General features: G+C 41.4%; 1 non-coding gene across 1 annotated transcript; it reads right to left on the bottom strand.

Annotated features, from left to right (window-relative positions):
* Positions 1 to 820: 820 nt before the first annotated feature.
* Positions 821 to 957, bottom strand: LOC111754562 (small nucleolar RNA SNORA2/SNORA34 family). Its single transcript, XR_002789237.1, has one exon. It is a non-coding gene; the product is annotated as a small nucleolar RNA SNORA2/SNORA34 family (small nucleolar RNA).
* Positions 958 to 17,770: the final 16,813 nt, after the last annotated feature.

Genomic DNA, 17,770 nt, shown 5'->3' with positions numbered 1-17,770 from the left:
CTCAACTCTTTGCTTGTTCTGATTAAATGTGGGCTGTCCAGGGCAGTCAGCTGGCCGGCTAGCAGAGTTACAAGGATTTCAGTCCTCCTGGAGCTCTAAAGATCATGTTGTTTCTCATTCCTTTGTGCCTTCACCATGGATGCTTTTGGGGGATTGGGGATCTAGGCACAGACCTCAACAACCTCTGATCCTGTAAGACACACAATATTGAAATAAAAATAAATATGTGTGTTTATATCTCCTACCTATGTTCATTGAGAGAGAGAACATACACTTTGTACATAATAAACTCAGTTAGTTAGCATCCTGATCTTAGGTCCTAAACACCAAAAGGAATCATCATTCTTTTTTTCTTTATTTTAAAGGGGGTAAAATTAAACACAACAAAACAGAACAAAATAGGACATAAGAAAGCAATGTAGGAGACATAGATTTCAAAGCTAGACAACCTGAGAGCTTCACTATCATACTGTCTCTTGTTTTCTTCCAAATATTATCCATGTCTTTGTATACAGAGAATTCATACAAAATAACATAGTATAAAACTGATCTGAACAGAATGAGGAAGGTGTTTTAGGTCTTCAAACCAGACAATAGGGATGTCACTAATGGCTGTTGTAGAGTCTCTCGTTTTCTTCAAAATAGCTGTCCATACTTTCATGTATATTGAAGTTCAACAAAACGAAACAGGCTGTGGGGAAGGGTTGCTTGGTTTCCTGGCACTCCAGGTCCCAGCATGGCACGGGTGCCAGTAAACACAGGTGGTTCCTGTCCTGGGCCACTGCAGCCTGCCACACTCACAGCTGCTCACCTTGCTTCAAGCTGTTTCTTTCTAATGAATTGACCATTTCACTGTCCAAGTTCTGAAATGACCAGCAGACTATAGAAAGACATCTCTTTAGGCTCCTGCTTGAAACCAACAGTGACAGGAAGCTGCTGGCCTTGATTCAGGGCCAAAGGAATTGTCATTCTTAAACAACTGTCAGATTACAGGACAAAGATAGGAAATGTATAACATAACCCGAGAACTTTCTATCATTCCTAAAAAAAAAAGGAACGTCAAAGGCAACTGAGGTTGCTGTAGAAGGACCTGGAGAAAGCCAAAGACATGACTCTGTGACACAACAATAGTAGGTGTGTTAGGACAGAAAATGCATCAGAAGTGTTAAAGCCTGTGAGTAGGGACTGGGGACACAGCTCGGTGGTGCATCCCCTGCCTGGCAAGCATGAGCCAGCCCCTGAGTTCAGTTCCTGATCCCCTAGCCCAAATAAAAACCCCAAGAACCAAACCCAAACCAGAAAACCTGTGAGTTGAGTTTTTAAACATCATCAGCTTATAGCTCATTTTAGGACAACATAATAGGGGATCAACTTATTTTGAAAACTGTAAAAGATGAACAGCTATTTTGAAGAAAACAAGTCAGTATAATAGCCAGTGCTGATTTAATATCATCTTATTCTGATGTCCCTACCAAGCTTTTGCTCTTCTGTTTCCATTGGTACTATCATGCTGTATTTTATTGGATTGTATTACACATGATAGTATAAACAAATTTTCTATGGAAAATGAGACAATATAGTAGCCATTGTTCATTCTCTGTTATTTGGTTCTGAATGCCCTGTAATACTTTCATTCTCTTTAATGGTTTTATGCTATTTTGCTATGTTTGATACCATTGTATGTGAATTTATGCTCAACTATTTCAAAGAAAGAGACATTATGGTAGTTACTATTTATTACAGGTTGTCTTGTGGTGAAATACTGTGTTGCTTATATTTTTCTGTTCTGGCTTGCATTGTTATGTCCTCTTTTGTCTTAATCTCTTTAAAATAAAGAAATAATGAAGAAAAAAACTGCAAAAGAAAAAAAGGAAAGAGATCAAAAATTAAATTTGCTTTTTTGGGGAGGACTGAAGAGAAAAGCCACTCTGGAAGAATTCCAGCTGATGCATAAAGCTGTAACCCTAGGATCACCAGTTTACCAGCCCCGAATGGACTTCAGCAATGCTCACCAGTGTCTACTAGCATCCCACAGAAAGACCAGTAGCCATTAGGTGCCTCCTACTGATACCCAGCCTGGACATATCCTTTTCCATAATCACACGTCGCATGTCAGATCTACAGGTCCATCACTCTGAGGAAATACCTAGGATAGCGAACATGTTTTAAAACACAATCTGTGTAACCTAGAATGAGAAATTCTACAGGAGAAATGATATGGTTTCCTCAACAAATAATGTATACAGGGAAACAGGAAAGGGGAAGCTGGTATACATTCAAAGAAACTTAAAAACCGTCAAACAAATGTAATAGATAGACTTGGAGGAAATCTGAGCACTGACTGAATATTTGACACTTTCTTTATAGATCTGTGTTAAAACAATTCATCTGTGACCATGGGAAGTACAGTTGTCAACGATAATGTTGAAAGAAGTGTGGACGAGCTTGATGATTTTCTTCTATCTGAGTGGCCAGGACTAAGTGGTTTGTTATTCTCTATTTTTGCCAAGTGTTAAATTTCTTATAATATGTTTTTTTAAATGTCACCAAAACCAGTGGATCCTACTGTGATTTCTGACCTCACTCCTCCAGGCTTGGTGCTGCTCGTAGCCCGGATCCTACCCGTTATGAGGAGCAGTTTTCCTCTTTCATGTCTTCTTTGCAGACAAGGAAGCAGAAGCAAGAGGGAACAGTGGTTAGGGGGGCTGTGTAGGCTCTTGGACTTGCAGCCTTCAATAACAAACTTTCAGAGTGGCTGAGGGTCGAATATCTGAGATAATATATACAAAACTCTGTAGATTCAAAACTATATGGAAATGTAAGATGATACTGTTTTTATTTTCAGTTCTTTCTCCTAAAGAAGGTTTTTCTTGGCTCCAAGCTATAAGAATATAGGAAAAAGGAACATGGGGAGTCATTCAAGGATAAAAGAAGTCTCTCTTTGATTTTCTGTAAATTGGTACCAACCAATGTGCTACCTGGGGATGCTTCCACCTGGCTCTAGGACAAAACAGCCCAGGTCAGTCCACCAACCACCTGCAGGATGGGCAATGTGGATGGAGGAAGAGAGAGGAGACAGGATGTGGCCAAATAATGAAGTGTATGCATCATGGATGGCTGGAGCCAAGCATCAGCACTTGGGTAGAGAAGGGCATCTTGGGAAGCCAAACAGATGACTATCTGGCAAAGGAACACCATTGCTCCTATGGGTTTGGAGGAATTTAAGGGTGGGCAGGTGAATCTGAGCCTGATTTCATAGGACTTAAATCTCACCTCCACCACCTGCTCCAGTTTTGAATTTCAATAGCATTATCCAAAGAGATGCATGGTGTTTGGAGCCTCCAGGACCAAATGGAGAAAACTAGGATGGTCTGCACGCTGAGTGTGCAGAGGTACAGTGCTGTGGGCAGAAGACTGAGGGTCCTCAATCCAGTCCTGCCTCTTGCTGACCTAGTCATTACTCCTCTCTGGGCCCAACTTACCCCAGGTCTTGTGTATGGACCAGAAATCTTTTCTTCTTAACACCCCACTCCTCCCGAAGTGATTCTGATGATCACAAAGGTCAGAGGCCATGCACTCCACCAGAGGAGGGTCACTGAATTTCTTCCAACTTTATTTTTGGATCCTGTTCCCATCTGATGTCATGCATTTCTCTGAAGACTGTGTTCATTTAATTAACAAACATGAAAAGTGATCCTCCCAGAGGTGGGCAGGGTGGAGTTGGGAGGAAAGTCAGCACTTGCTTGAACCCCTCTTGTGCTGGGCCTTTTGACTTTACATTGGCTTCCTGCCCGCAGGATAGCAGTAGATGGGCTTTTAGTTACTTGCCTCTCCTTGCCCCCCCCCCTTTTTTTTCTATTTTTAAGGAAAAGAGGTATTCTGTTGTGAATACTTCAAAGAAGGGAAGATGAAAATGGAAAGTCATGTTTCTTCTTGCTATTTTATTTATTTTAAGTTTTAAAAAATGACAGAAAGATCCATGTGTGTTTTTTAAAGTCTGTAATGGAAAAGTAGTAATCTGCCTTACTTTCCCCACATTCCAAAACCATCCTCTCATCTCCCACACAAAACAGCATTTCCTCTCACTTATTTTGATGGTTATCTCCATAATGTAAAAATAATATGCTAATTCTGGTCTTTTCTTGATATGTCAGTTTTGAACGTATAGATATTTTAATATGCTATAATATGAGCTATTGACTTTCTTGTTAATCCTCCCACCTTCCATCTCTCCATCCTTTCAATATAATTGGCTTACACATTTTTATTTTAAGTTAATAATCAAAGTCTGGATTATTAAGACTTTGTAAATATGTATGGACAGGGTCAAGTAGTACACTATGATTACATTCTTTTTTCTGTGTAGCTTTTTGTTTTTCCTTGAGTTGTTAATTACCTTTGTTTTTACCTGAATAATTTTCCATAGTTTTTTGCAAAAGCTCCATCACATAATCTACTGTATATATCATTTATGTTATCATCCTGTGTTTTCTCTTCTGCCTGCACTTTGTTCTTCTCCATTCTGTCCTGGTTATACCCTAGTTCTAGCACACAGTGTCCTCTGAAACTTGTCTTTACACATCTCTGAAGTGCAAGCCTATTCCTGGAATATATGACTTCTTTTATCTGGGTTTACTCTCTTGTTATGCTGGCATTTATTCTCCCAACCTTTCTTGACATGATGTAGTTGGGAAACACTTTTTCTGAACCATTGCATGTTTAGAAAACATCTGTCTCCTCTCACTTGGCTGATAAATATATTGGGTACAGAAACAAGGGTTGAAAACAATTTTTCTCTCATAATTTTATGATACATTTCCTCTGGAGCTGTCCAGTATCATTTTTATTCTTCTGTGTGTAATTTTTTGTTTTATTTTTTCCCTCATGGATGTTGTCAAGGTCTTTTCTTTAGGACTGCTGTTCTGGAATTTCAGGATCAAATTCCTACCAAAAAAATTCTTTTAAAACTCTTTGTGCCAAGCTTTTGGAAAGTTCTCTTACTTCAGTGGCATACTCTTTAGGCTTGGAAAATTTTATCATATTACTTATTTGGTAATTTCTTTTTTTTTTTTCATTTTCTCTCTTTCCTTTTGGAATTTCTGTTAGTAGTTTATTGAATCTCCTTTATTGATTCCTTAACTTTCTTTTTTCTCTCATTTTTCATCCCCTTGTTCTGTTTTCCAGAAGATAGCCTCAAAATTATCTTCTAATTTTTCAATGGACTGTTTTGTTTTTACCTATTCATTACCAACAACTCTCTCTTATTAAATGACTATATTTTTAATAGCTTCTCATTTTTCTTTCATAGCCTCCTCTCTAATGAGATTGGTTGTCTATTTATATTTAAGAATGAGCAACTATAAAAGCTAATTGGAAGTCTGTGCTGCTTGTCATCTTGGAGTGTTTGGAAGACTGCCATTTCTTTGGGAGACAGTTACATAAAAATGTCAGTACAGTAAAATATTAGTACAGCAAAATATTATATAATAATATTGGTACACTTAGGTACTTCACAACAGTATTTCAGTTAGTGACCAGTGATGGCCCTGTAAGATTATAATGGATCTGAAAACTTGCCATTGCATAACGATATGTAGCTGTTGAAATATGAAAGCATAACATATTTCTCATGTAAGATACTGATAGAAACAAGCCTACTGTGCAGCCAGTCTTACACAAATACAGTATACACAATCATACACAGTATGGTAATAACAGAAGACTACATTACTGGTTTATGTACATTTGCAATACTATACTTTTTAATTGTTACTTTGGAGTGTGCTCCTTCTGCCTGTTAAAACAAGTTGATTGTAACACAGTGTGACCTGTTACACTGGAAACAGCCTCGTATAGCTCAGAGATGTTTACTGCATCTCTGTCTCTGTCTCTCTCTCTCTCTCTCTCTCTCTCTGTCTCTCTCTCTCTCTCTCTCTCTCTCTCTCTCTCTCTCTCTCTCTTTCCCTCCCTCCTCTTTACCCTCCCTCCTTTTCCTTCTGGTGCTTGAGCATGTTAAGCGCAAAGCTCACGACTGAGCTACACCCTCAACCCCTAGTGTATCTCTTGATTACATCATTTTCTCTTAATTGTAGTTTAAACTTTTTTTAAAACCAGGGTCTTTGGGTTATATTACCTCCCTAGCCCTTATTTATTTAGTTAGTTATTTACTTACAAATTTTGAGGTTGAGTCTCAGTATGTTGTAAAGTTGCCTGTGCTGCGATCCTGCTGCTTCAATATCCCAGAGTGCTGGGAGTACAGATCTGTACTGCCAAGCCTGGCTTGATTCAATCTTATGTTATTCCCATTATGGCCCCAGGAGAAATAGGCTATATTGTATAGACTGTATAGATATATCTATTTATACACACACACCACATACCCTAGGTGCGTAGTAGGTCACACCATCAAGGCTTGTGTAAGTACACTCTGAGGCTTGCACAATGACAAAAGTGCCAGGTGAATGGACCCTTGTCATCAGGCACTTTGTGACTATGTCAGAAAGGCTTTGTTTTTTGGAAACTCTTCAGTGTCTCTAAAAAATCCTGTTTTCTTACCTGGTTAGGACAAGAAGGTGTGGTCTGTCCTCTCTCAGGGCTGCTTCATAGCAGAGACAAGAGTCTGGCTACTGCTCGTTCCCCAGCGCCTGACCTATGGTCAGCACTTGGAGAGTATTTGCTGAAAAATAAATGTGTGAATCATTAATTGGGTTCCATGTTCTGATACAAAATGAGCAGTGTGAAGAGGTCAAGAAGCTTACCTGAGGTCACCCGACTGGAACTGGGAACCAGGATACATCTTTAGAGAGGGCCTGGCTTTCCTCGCCCAAAGCCTGTGGCTTCCAGGTGTGGACCAGGCTGTTCTGGTCCAGTGACGATGGACGTCTTGGGTCCTTGGGGTAGTTTAACCATCATCTGTGATCTCTAGGCAGGCTCTCCTAGGGCTACCAGGGTCCTGCAGAGAAAGCCTGTCAGCCAAGAGCCTGTATCATGGACACACTCAGGGCACTCATTTTCTCGGTCCCTAAAGTAACACAAACTGTGGGTTTTTGGGGAGACACAGGGTGCAGAGTGTGAGGGAGGCCCTCGCTAATACGTGCCCTTACCAACTGCTGCCTTACTGAGCAGGGCCATGAGTTCTGCTCCTGCCAACTCATGGGATGCTGCCTGCTGGGACCAAACTGGGGCTGAAGTTTTGGGTTATTTTGTAGCTTTTAAAGCAAAGATCCACTCAGAAAACATGACGTCACCTTGGTTGGTTTCATTGCACTGGTAGCCAAGACCATTTCCACCCCCGCATGGGTTCCTCAGGGAGAGAGGCAAGAGGTGGGCTCCTCTCTAAGCAGAGTGTGTGTGCATGCGTGCGTGCGTGCGTGCGTGCGTGCGTGCGTGCGTGCGAGTGTGTGTGTGTGTGTGTAAGCGGGAGGGAAAGGGAACGGTGAAAGAAATGAGAGACAGATAGACAGACACAGACCCAGAAGCTCGACACAGCTCTGCAAATGCTTTTATTAAAAGTTGTTGTCTGCAGCCTGAACTGCACCCTGGTCAGCAGGGCCAGACTCTTCAGTCCTGGATCACAGGAAAGCAGGGGCCCCTGACCAACATCTCCTCCGCTCCTGAGAGGCCAGCGCCGAGCACGGAGCCTCCGAGGAGAGTATTCTTGCCTCCCATTCACATCCTCTCGCCCTGCCCTGGGCCTTTTTGCTGTCTTTGTTCAGACGTTCTTCCAGTGTGTGCTTTCCTGCCTCCTCTTCCTGCCTTCTCCTTATTGTACCCTAATGAATTCTAAGCCCTATTTTCCCGTAGTTAAAGGCTGTGTTGTTTCATCAGAGCTATGCTTATTATGTTCCTTGAAAGAGTTGGAACTCTGTAGGAGAAGGAGCTCTTGGTCTCCTTCTCCTTGTTTCCTATTATCTATCTTTTATTTTACTCTTTATTTATATTTTGTATTTCTTGTATAAGAGAGATCATGTGAAATTTAGGTTCGATTGTCTTAAAAATAACTCGAATTTTCCTACAAATGACTCAAATTTAACCTTATTTATGGCAAAGTAGTACTCCACCAGGCATAAATACCATATCATTTTTGCTCATAGTAAAAAAGAAAAGTATAAAGCAAAGAAAAATTGAAGCTACCTGGTAATACCCTTTGTTGACATTTTGGTGTGTATTCGCCCAGATTTCTAAGAATGAAATTTCCAGATTTACTAAGAGGTTCTTTGGCAGTCAGGAGTCAGGGGCATTTGTCGCTCAGGCCCCGCTTTCAATGAGCTGTGGGGCCCTCGACCAACTCCCATGCTTCTGCCTCAGCCTCCCGGGGCTGCGCCTGCAGCTGGGCTGTGCCAGCCGTAACCAGGCCATGGCCTGCAGGCCAGGCGACCAAGCTTTTCTCTCAGGGAAGCCCAGCCTGGTTGGAGCCTTTTGCCATCATTTTGAGAACGAGACAGACCTCAGCCCCCGCCCACCCAGTCACCCCCCCACCCCCCGCGGCCCTCCCTCCTCCGGCCAGGGCGGAAACTGCAGGCTCTGCTCCACCTGCACCAACAAATCCGGGCCCAGCGTGGGCAGGCAGGTGCCAGGGGGAGGGTCTGCGGGGAGTCGGGTTCAGGGTCCCCGGGCCGGCTGGGCGGCCTCGAGGCCATGGCTCCGCTGGACAGGAAGGCTTTCAAGTGTGAGCCAGCTGGAGTCCCTGGGCCTGGTGGCCGGGCAGGGAGCCCCACAAGCGGGACAAACACACTGTGTTGGGGGGGGGGGGTTGGAAGGAGAGGCCAGACCAGGGGGCCCTGCAGGTGACAGGCCTGTCCTGTCCGGCTCAGAGCAGAGGCCCTCGTGCATTATGCGAGCGGCGCTGGCCTGGGTCGAGCCCGGTCCTGCAGCCCGCTTGGCCCCTGCCCACCCTGAGCGCTGAGCCTAATCCCCGCAGCAGGCAGACACAGTGGCATTGTTTAAAGCCACCGCCTTGCCGCTCCGTCCAGCTGCCCCCCAGTGGGAACAGAGGCCAGGCACCCTCGCCCTTTTGGGACACGCTGAGAGGACAGAGGCCCAAGGTCTAGGGAGGCAGGCCGCGGCTCTGCGCCTCTCCCTCCCTCCTCGCGCTGGTTGTTTTTCTACCCGGGACTAGAGGGAGAAACCGAGCCAGCCCTGGCAGACCTGCAGGCTGTTTTTGTTGACTTAAAGGCCCTTTCTGAGCACACTGCCCCTGGAAGGTCAGCACTCATCCCGGGCATGGCTGCGACTGGGCAGCCGGGCTGAGGGTGTGGAGAGGAAACGGTGGCCCCTTGGGGTTGGATGACTTCACTGGAGTGGGAATAGCAAGCTGGGCTCGGGAGGGGAGCTTCCTGGAGGTGCGGCCCTGGAGGATGCTGCCTGCTCCAGAAACTGAAATGGGGCTTGAACTGAAACTGCCTTCCAGAACCCTGACCGTGTAGTGAGAGGCTGGAGCCCCCGGGGGACCCGCGTGAGCCCCATATCTGCAGCTTTCTTTTTCAGCCTCTCTGTGCCGGGGCCACCAGAGCAGAACTTTGAGGTCTATTCCAGGCTCTCAGCAAACATTTACTTAGCACACACCAGGTGCCCCATCAGGTGTGATGGCTGGGAGCGAAGAAATCTGTAGCACAAGGTCCCAGGTCAGGTGACCAGTTGTCCCAGTGTGGCTGGGCTCCCCAGTTTCAGCACTGAGCATTCCTTGTTTCAGGACACCCAGTAAACTCCTTGGCCTGGGCAAACTTGGAGAGCTGTCCCTGGGAGCCAGAAGTAAGCAGCCCCTGATGTAGAAACCACGGCAGATGCTTAAGGCCCAGTGCCGTGAAGGTATAAGGCCTGGGAACTCCAGCCGGGTGGAAGCACCTCACAGGACTGTACCACTTAGTGGTATATGTGGAAAATGGGGAGAGATGGGTGGATTTTAAAAAATCATCATACTGAGACATAAGTTACATACAATGCAATGTACATGCTTCGATGTATAGTTTGATGATTTTTTTTTTCTTTCTTTCTTTTTCCATACTGGGGATTGAACCCAGGATCTTTGCTTTGAACTATGTCTCTTAACCCCTTTTAAACCATTGTTATTTTACTTTGAGATAAAGTCTGTCTGAATTGCTAAACTTCCCAGGTTGGGCTTGAACTTGCAATCTTCCTGCCTCAGCCTCGCAGAGTGCTGGGATCTTAGAGGTGCACCACCATATCTAGTTTGAATTTTGATAAATGTTCACCTATGTAACTGCTACACTACTCAGAATGTTTACGTCTCCCCAGAAACTGCCCTGGGTCTCTTTCACAGTCAGACTCATCCAAAGCATTCTATCTCAAGGAACCATTTATCTGATTTCTCTAAGTACAGATTCATTTTACATCTTCTTAGAACTTCATTTTCACGGAATTGTACAGACTGCTCTCTGGAGTGTGACTTCCTTTGTTTGACATGTTATTGAGAGTCCTTCCACTTTGAGTGTATCAGTGTATTCTTTTTTAAAAAACTGAGAATATGGTTTCACCACAATTCGTTTATCTATTTACCCATTAAGGAGCATTCATATGTTTCAAGTTTATTTGCTATCATGAATAACGCTGTTATGAGTATTACATATAAATTTTAGTGTAGGCACATGTTTATTTCTCTTCAGTAAATACTTAGAAGTAGACTTACTGGATCATAGGTTAAGAAAATTTATAGAAATTTATAGAAAATTGTGTAACTTTTGCAAAGTGGTTGTGTAGTCTGACACTCTCACCCCTAACATGGGAGCATTCTTGTTGCTCCACATCCTCATTAGATATTTGATATGGTCAGTTTAAAAGAAAGTAGCCACTCTCATATATCAGATGGTAGTTTAATTTGCACTTCCTGATGATTTATGAGATTGAACATGAATTATACATCATTCACGTACCTTCAGCTTCAAAATTTAAAACAGGACTCTATGTCTTTCTTATTGAGTTGTAAGCATTGTTTATTCTTTTTTTTTTTTATATTGGTACCAGGGATCAAACTCACAACTGTGCCCTTGCAAGGCAGGCACTTATGTCGTTGAGCTAAATCCCCAGCCCTATTTAGATATTCTTGTAATGGTTAATCTTTTTTTGTACCAGGAATCAAACTCAGGGCTTTGCACTTGCCTTGATGGTTAATTTTGATTGTCAACTTGATTGACTTGAGACAAACCCGGGAGACTAGTGAAGCACATTTCTGGGTGCATCTGGGAGGGTCATGGGGCAGTGACCTCTAGGATTATATCTGGCCCCTGGTCCCTTCCTCCGTGGCTCTGCTTCCTGGCTGTCAGGAGGTGGGCACTTTTCGAAAACTCTGCCGTGCCCTTCTGCATTGGGGCCAGCCGGCCATGTACCAAACATCTGAAAATATAAGCCAAAATAAACCTTTTCTCTTTTAGGTTGCCTATGTTAGATATTTTGTCCTGACAATGAAAAAGTGACTCATACAATTCTGAATGCAAGTTCTTTGTCTGACATTTTTATTTTCTTAAAGGGATATTTAAAAGAACAAAGGGCTTCCATTGTGATAAAGTCCCAATTATCAAGGTTTTTATTTTATGGTTTGTGACTTTCACATATAATACTAAGAAATATTTGTCTACTAGAAGATCAGGAAAATGATCTTTTATATTGCCTTTTAGAAGTTCTATAGACAACTCTTCAGTCTGTGATTCATCTCAGATAAATTTTTGTATGAAGAAATGTCAAGATTTGCTTTTTCCGTATGGCAAAAATCACAGGTTGAAAAGGTTTTTCTTTTAAGTATTTAAAATCTTGGTGTCTCTGAGAAAAATCAACTGGCAATATATGTATCGGTCTTTTTCTGGATTCTCTATTCAGCTTAGTTGATCCATACATCTGTCTTGATTATTGTTGGTTTAGAGCAAGCCTTAAAATGAAGTAGGCTCCAACTAAACTTTCTTCAAAATCCTGTTAGTTTTTCCAGGTTCGTTTATTTTCATACACATTTTTAGAATCACTTTATTGATTTTTATGAGAAAGTCTACTAGGATTTTAACGGTGAGTAAGTAAGGTATATAGATGATTATAGGGAGAATGGATATCTTGATAATTTTGTCTTTATATACATAAATATATATTTCCTTTTATAATGATCTTTTAAAATTTCTCTTGGCAATATTATGTAGTTTTTAATATAAAAATCATGAACATTTTTTAAAATTCATGCCTATGAGTTTTACAATTTTACATGGTTGCTAGGTGATTAATTTGTTGCTCCAGTATATAGAAATGCAATGTTTTATATATTGTTACATCAATCAATTCTCTTACTATTAATAATTATTTCTTGTATATTCTTTAGGATTTTCTATATATGCAGCTATGCTATATGTGAATATAACTCTTTTCCAATATGTGTTTCTTTATTTACCTTATTTCATTGAAGATTTCCAGTAAAATATGGAATAAAAGTGGTGAGAAATGAAATTCTTGCCCTATTTCTGATTTTAGAGAGAAAATATTTAGCCATTAAATATTAACCCTTTAACCTTTCACCATTAAATACAAAATTAGCTATAGATTTAAAATATATATATATACACTTTATTAATTTGGGAAAGTTTCCTTTTACTTATAATCTACTGAAATTTACTGAAGTAATGAAAGGACACTAAATTTTGTCAAATGATTTTTTATTGAAATGTTAATATAAATTTCCTCCTTGTTCACGTCTTATGGTGATTTCTATAGATTGATTTAAAATGGGAAAACTAATATTACAACTTGGAACAAATTTTGTGGCCATAATGCATTATTATTTTTAATGTCATTGAATTCAGTTTGTCAGTATTGTTGATTGTACCCATTAAGAAATTTTGCTTCTGTGTTTATGAAGGTAGTTTGTAATTTCCTTTATTGTAATGTTCTTGTCTGATTTTTTTCAGATTTATGCTGATCTCATAAAATGAGTTGAGAAGATTCTCTTCCCCTTTTATTTTCTGATTTGCATAAAAATAGTATTATACCATTTTAAAATATCTTACAGAATACTTCTATGCAAACATCAGAGACTGTTATTCTCTTTGTGTAAGGTTTTCTTTAGTTAAAAATGATGTTTCATTAATATGTATAGCAGTATTCAGAATTTTATTTCTTCCTGGGTTTTGATAAATGTGTTATTTAAGATATTTGTTCATAAACAATAAAATTATTCACAATTTTCTCTCATATTCCTCTTAATATCTGTAGTGCCTATGTTATATTTCTCACTCATTGGAATTTATGATTTTCTTTTTTTTTTTTTATCGGTACCGGGGATATGATTTTCTTTTCAACGTCTATGTAAAGATTTACTACTTTTGTTAATTTCTTCAACCAAATATTGGCTTGATTGACTTTATCATTTATATATTCTCTGTTTACTGATTTGTTTTCTTCTCTTCTTCCTCTTCTATTTACCTTGAGTTTAATTTTCTCTTTTATATATACCTACTTAGGGTTGACTATAGTCTTTCACCATGTTAAGTTAAGCATTAAAGGCTATAAATTTCCTTCTAAAACTGCTTTAGTATCATCTTACAAGATTACATATGCCGTGTTTATCATCATTTATTCTATTCTTGGTAGCTTTACTATTCACATGATTTTTATTAGTGCACATTTGCAGTGCACTAATAAAATTTGCATTCCTTGTGAGAAGGTGCCTATGAGCCACTGGAGTTCTATTGACTTTTTCTTCTCATTCCTTCAACTGAGCTTTTAGTTCTAAGTTGTCCATTTCTTCAATTGCCTGTTCATTCTTTTCTTCTTCTACACTTGCTTTTCCTCTTTAAAAAAAAAAAAGATTCTTGCTTCTTGAGCCACATGAACATGCATCTCTGTATCTCTAGGTGGGCTTATTTGTACATAAATAAGTATGAGCAGCTGTTCCCGCATAGGTAGAGTGAGTGCGTGTGTGACATTGCTTCCATAGAGGGACATTGGCAGAGGGAGGTGGGAGAAGGTGCAGGAGGAGAAAGTACCGCTTACTAAGCACCACTCTGAGTCAAGGCTCTAAATTACACCCTTAGGTCCAAATCCCATTTCATCCTTCCTACTGCCCTGTGAAGTAAGGACTCTCAGACTCGCCTTTCAGAAGGAACCCTGAGCTGAATGAGGTAGAAGGAACTTACCTGAAACCACACTGCTAGTAATTAACAGTAAGGATTCAAAGCCACACACACTTCTCTGCCTCAAATCTGGACTTGTTTCACTTTAAAATACTTTTTCCCCAGAAACAGCCTGTTAAGAAATTTGAACAAAAGCTGGGTAGTTCCCAAACTCATGAGGTTGGAAAAAAGAACAGAAAAAAGAACCTATGCCCATGGAGGCATAGGTTCTGCTCTGCCAGCTCTGACTTACTGGACCTGGGTGGGTGGGGACACAAGGTTCCTCTATTATAACGTTTTACCCTAACCCCAAGTGATTGGGGGGACTTTTGATCACATACAGGAGAATTTAGATGGCAGAATTTAGCTACGAGAATCAGCGGTTTAAATAATTGAGAAGAACAGAAAGGGAATCATAGGACCTACCAGGAAGGGGCCCAAGTCTAGGGATTGAGGATGAGGTCAGAGGAAAAACAGAACCCTTCGGTGACAAAAGGGCCAAGTGTGCCCTGGCATTGATGGGAATCCCCAGGGCATAGGAGCAGCATGCCAGACAAGGCCTTCCCAGAAGCAGCTCACATGTGGGGGCCAGGGTGAGTCATGTGGGCCTGAGGTGCGCACTCAGATGGGAAATGCCAGCAGGCTGAGGGAAGAGCATTTAAGTGAAGCAAGATGTCATGGCAAGTGCCAGAGAAGGGAAGAGGGTGGCGTGTTTGAACAGATGGATTTCTTTCTAAGCTCTCCTCAGTCTGGATGAAATGCTAATACACCCTGCCTTTGTTAAAAAATTTTTAAAAAATCAAAACAATAATGTCACACATTAACAAAATCCAAAGGAGCAAAACAGTATATTGGGGGAAAAACCAGCCTCCCTTCTTACTGCTACTCCCCAGGCTCCCTTTCCAGAGGTGACTTCTAGTACCCAACTGTCGGACACCTACCACAGGTAATCTCTGCATTGGAGAGCTTCTGTGTACACAGTGGTACTTTTCATACAAACGAGAGCCTGCTGTACATGCTCTTTTGCATTTGCTTTCTTAAACAGTTAAAACTTTTAAATATATTTTAGATATGATTCCTTATCGTGCAGAGAGAGGAGCCTTACTGCTTTTTATCAGCCATGCAGTTCTTCATCTTATAGACGTGCCATCCTTTGTCTGGTCTGCTCTGATTGGAACTGAGGTCAGTGTCCAATCTTTCGCTGCAATGCGCTTCTTTGAATATGTGATTTCCTGTGAGTGTGAGAGAAAGAGAGCCAGGGAGGGGACACAGGGACACAGAGAGTGGGAGATGGGAGAGTGGGTGTGCAGCTGGGGTCAAAGGGTAGTGAGCATTTAAAAATATGGACTCTGTTTGTTCCCCCTCTCTCAATGTGTGCTGGTTGCTCATGTGTGAACAGGTGCAGCTGGCCTGAAAATTACCTGGCTGATAGGAGGAAAATCATCTGGCAGATGAGAGGTAGAATTCTGTTTGCTGTTTGGCTCAGCTGTTGCTACAGTGCTGTGAGGTACAGAGTCAAGTAATTCTCATGTAGTGGCTGCTCAAAAAATATGGTGTGTTTTTAAATTTAAAAAGTCACAGTAAAACACATGTTACCATTAATACTCCTTGAAATAGTCCCCCTTCCTTTGAAGACACTTCTGCTGATGTTCTTACCACTTTCTACAGTAGTCTTGGAAGTATATTTTTGTGTCTTTACAAGGGGGTAATGAGGCAAAGGAGGGGAAAGGGGAGTAAAAAGAATAAGATGCGTTACATACGTGTACCAACTCCCCACAATTAATGTCATCATGAACTGCAAGTGTATAGGAATAACAATTAATTAAATAAAAATAAAAAACAAGACGTGGTCCAAAATACAGTGAATTAGCTACTGAGTGCCATCCAAGCAGGTTTGTAAAAACATTCCAGTGTGTCCTCTTCCATCTTGTCACTGGATTTGACACCATGTGACTTCTGGCTCTTCCCTAAAGTCAGAATGACCATGTAAGGTAAATAGTTTGTATCTATTCAAGACATACAGGCAGCCATGGCCATGCATCTAAAGATATTCACAAAACAGTATTTCCAGAATTGCTCCAGAAAGTGGCAAGAATGATGGGATAAGTTTTGAAGTGAGAGAGTGTATTTCAAAGGAGATTAATGTCGATGTGGTTTTTTTTTTTTTTTTTTTTTCCCTGTCTTTTTGAGACAGGGTCTCTCTATGCAGTTCAGGCTGGCCTTGAGCTCATTTTCTAGCCCAGACTGCTCTGGAACTCCTGCCACAGCCTCCAAGTGCTGGGATTACAGGCATGCACCACCACAGCTGGCTAAAGTATCTTTTACTATAATAAGTTTCTTCAAAAATTAAACATTCATCCTACTTTGCAATCACATTTTCTAGCTTGTCCCAAGCTCAGAAGGTGGGAGGAATTCCAAAGCAACTGGTCTTTTTTTTTTTTTTAATTTAAAAACATTTTATTTTAAAGAGAATAAAATCAAACAAAGTAAGGCCAATCAAAACAAGACAGTGAAAGTGATGTAAGACTTCAAAACAAGATAATAGGAAATCAACAATGGCTACCATAATGCCTCTTGTTATCTTCAAAATTGCTGCCCATACTATCAGACATAGTAAAATCAAACCAAACAGAACAGAATAAAACCAAACAAAACAAAACATTGGATAAAACAAAACAATAAGATGGAACTAATCAAAACAGTAAGAACAATGTTAGATTTCAAAAACAAGGCAGAAGGAAATCCCCCATAGTTGCTATTTGCATGTTGTTAGCCTCTGAATAGATGCTCAGACTACCAGCCTTAGGTCTGCAAAGTCAGTCAAACAATAAGAGCATTAAGTTGTTTTTGTACCTCAGTTGCTATCAACTAACCTGTGTTCCTCCGTATCAGCCTGTTGCTTACTGGGGCGTGGGGAGGCTGGGGATGTGTTTCTTATCTCCCAGCCCATACACTGTCTGGCTCATGGGAAGGGTGATTTGGCTTCTTGTTTCTCCTCCGGGGCCCTGCAAACCTGCCACTGTCTCACAGGAAGGGCTTTGTAACTGGTTTTGTAACTGGTCTTTAATGGTGTCAATGTTAGCATCTTTCTGGATAAAATGTATAGATACTTTGTTTCTAGAAGGATGTGTTGGTCATGATGAATACTGAAGCCAGATCCTGGTCCAGATTGGTCTTGGGCATAGGTGCAGGATCCTTCACTAGGTCTAACTCACCTTGAGCAGAGTCAAGACAGCCCATCTATGTCTGCTTCCACTCAGCTTCTGTGAGGCCCTGGGACCCTGCCTAAGGTGACCTGGTGGAACCCCTACCCCAAACATAAGGCACCCAAATTTTTAGAGCAATTAGATGTCTTCTGAGTGCCTGCACTCCCACACCAAAGCACAGCAGGACTTTTGTTCCCAAAGACAGAGCTGTGGGAATCCTGTTCTCCCACGGGTCTGCAGTATGGGAAGATGAGGAGGGAGAAATAAGCCACAGCTCAGTGCATCGCATTGGTGTTAGGCTGGGTCACCGGCTTCTTTCTGTCAGCACAAGCACGGGGTAATCAGGCTTTTGATCGGCTCCTCTTATTCCACTTCCTCATTCCTCAGGGGCTTCCCCTCCCCGGCCAGGTATAAAGCTCTTTCTCTCTTAATACAAGAGCCATCCAACTGTTCCTCCAAGCCCTA

Source organism: Cavia porcellus, unplaced genomic scaffold (assembly GCF_034190915.1).
Source record: "Cavia porcellus strain 051 isolate PalLab524CR breed Dunkin Hartley unplaced genomic scaffold, mCavPor4.1 scaffold_24, whole genome shotgun sequence".
Lineage (NCBI taxonomy): Eukaryota > Metazoa > Chordata > Mammalia > Rodentia > Caviidae > Cavia > Cavia porcellus.
Note: the sequence above shows the minus strand (reverse complement) of the source record. Positions and strands in the feature narration are given on the sequence as shown.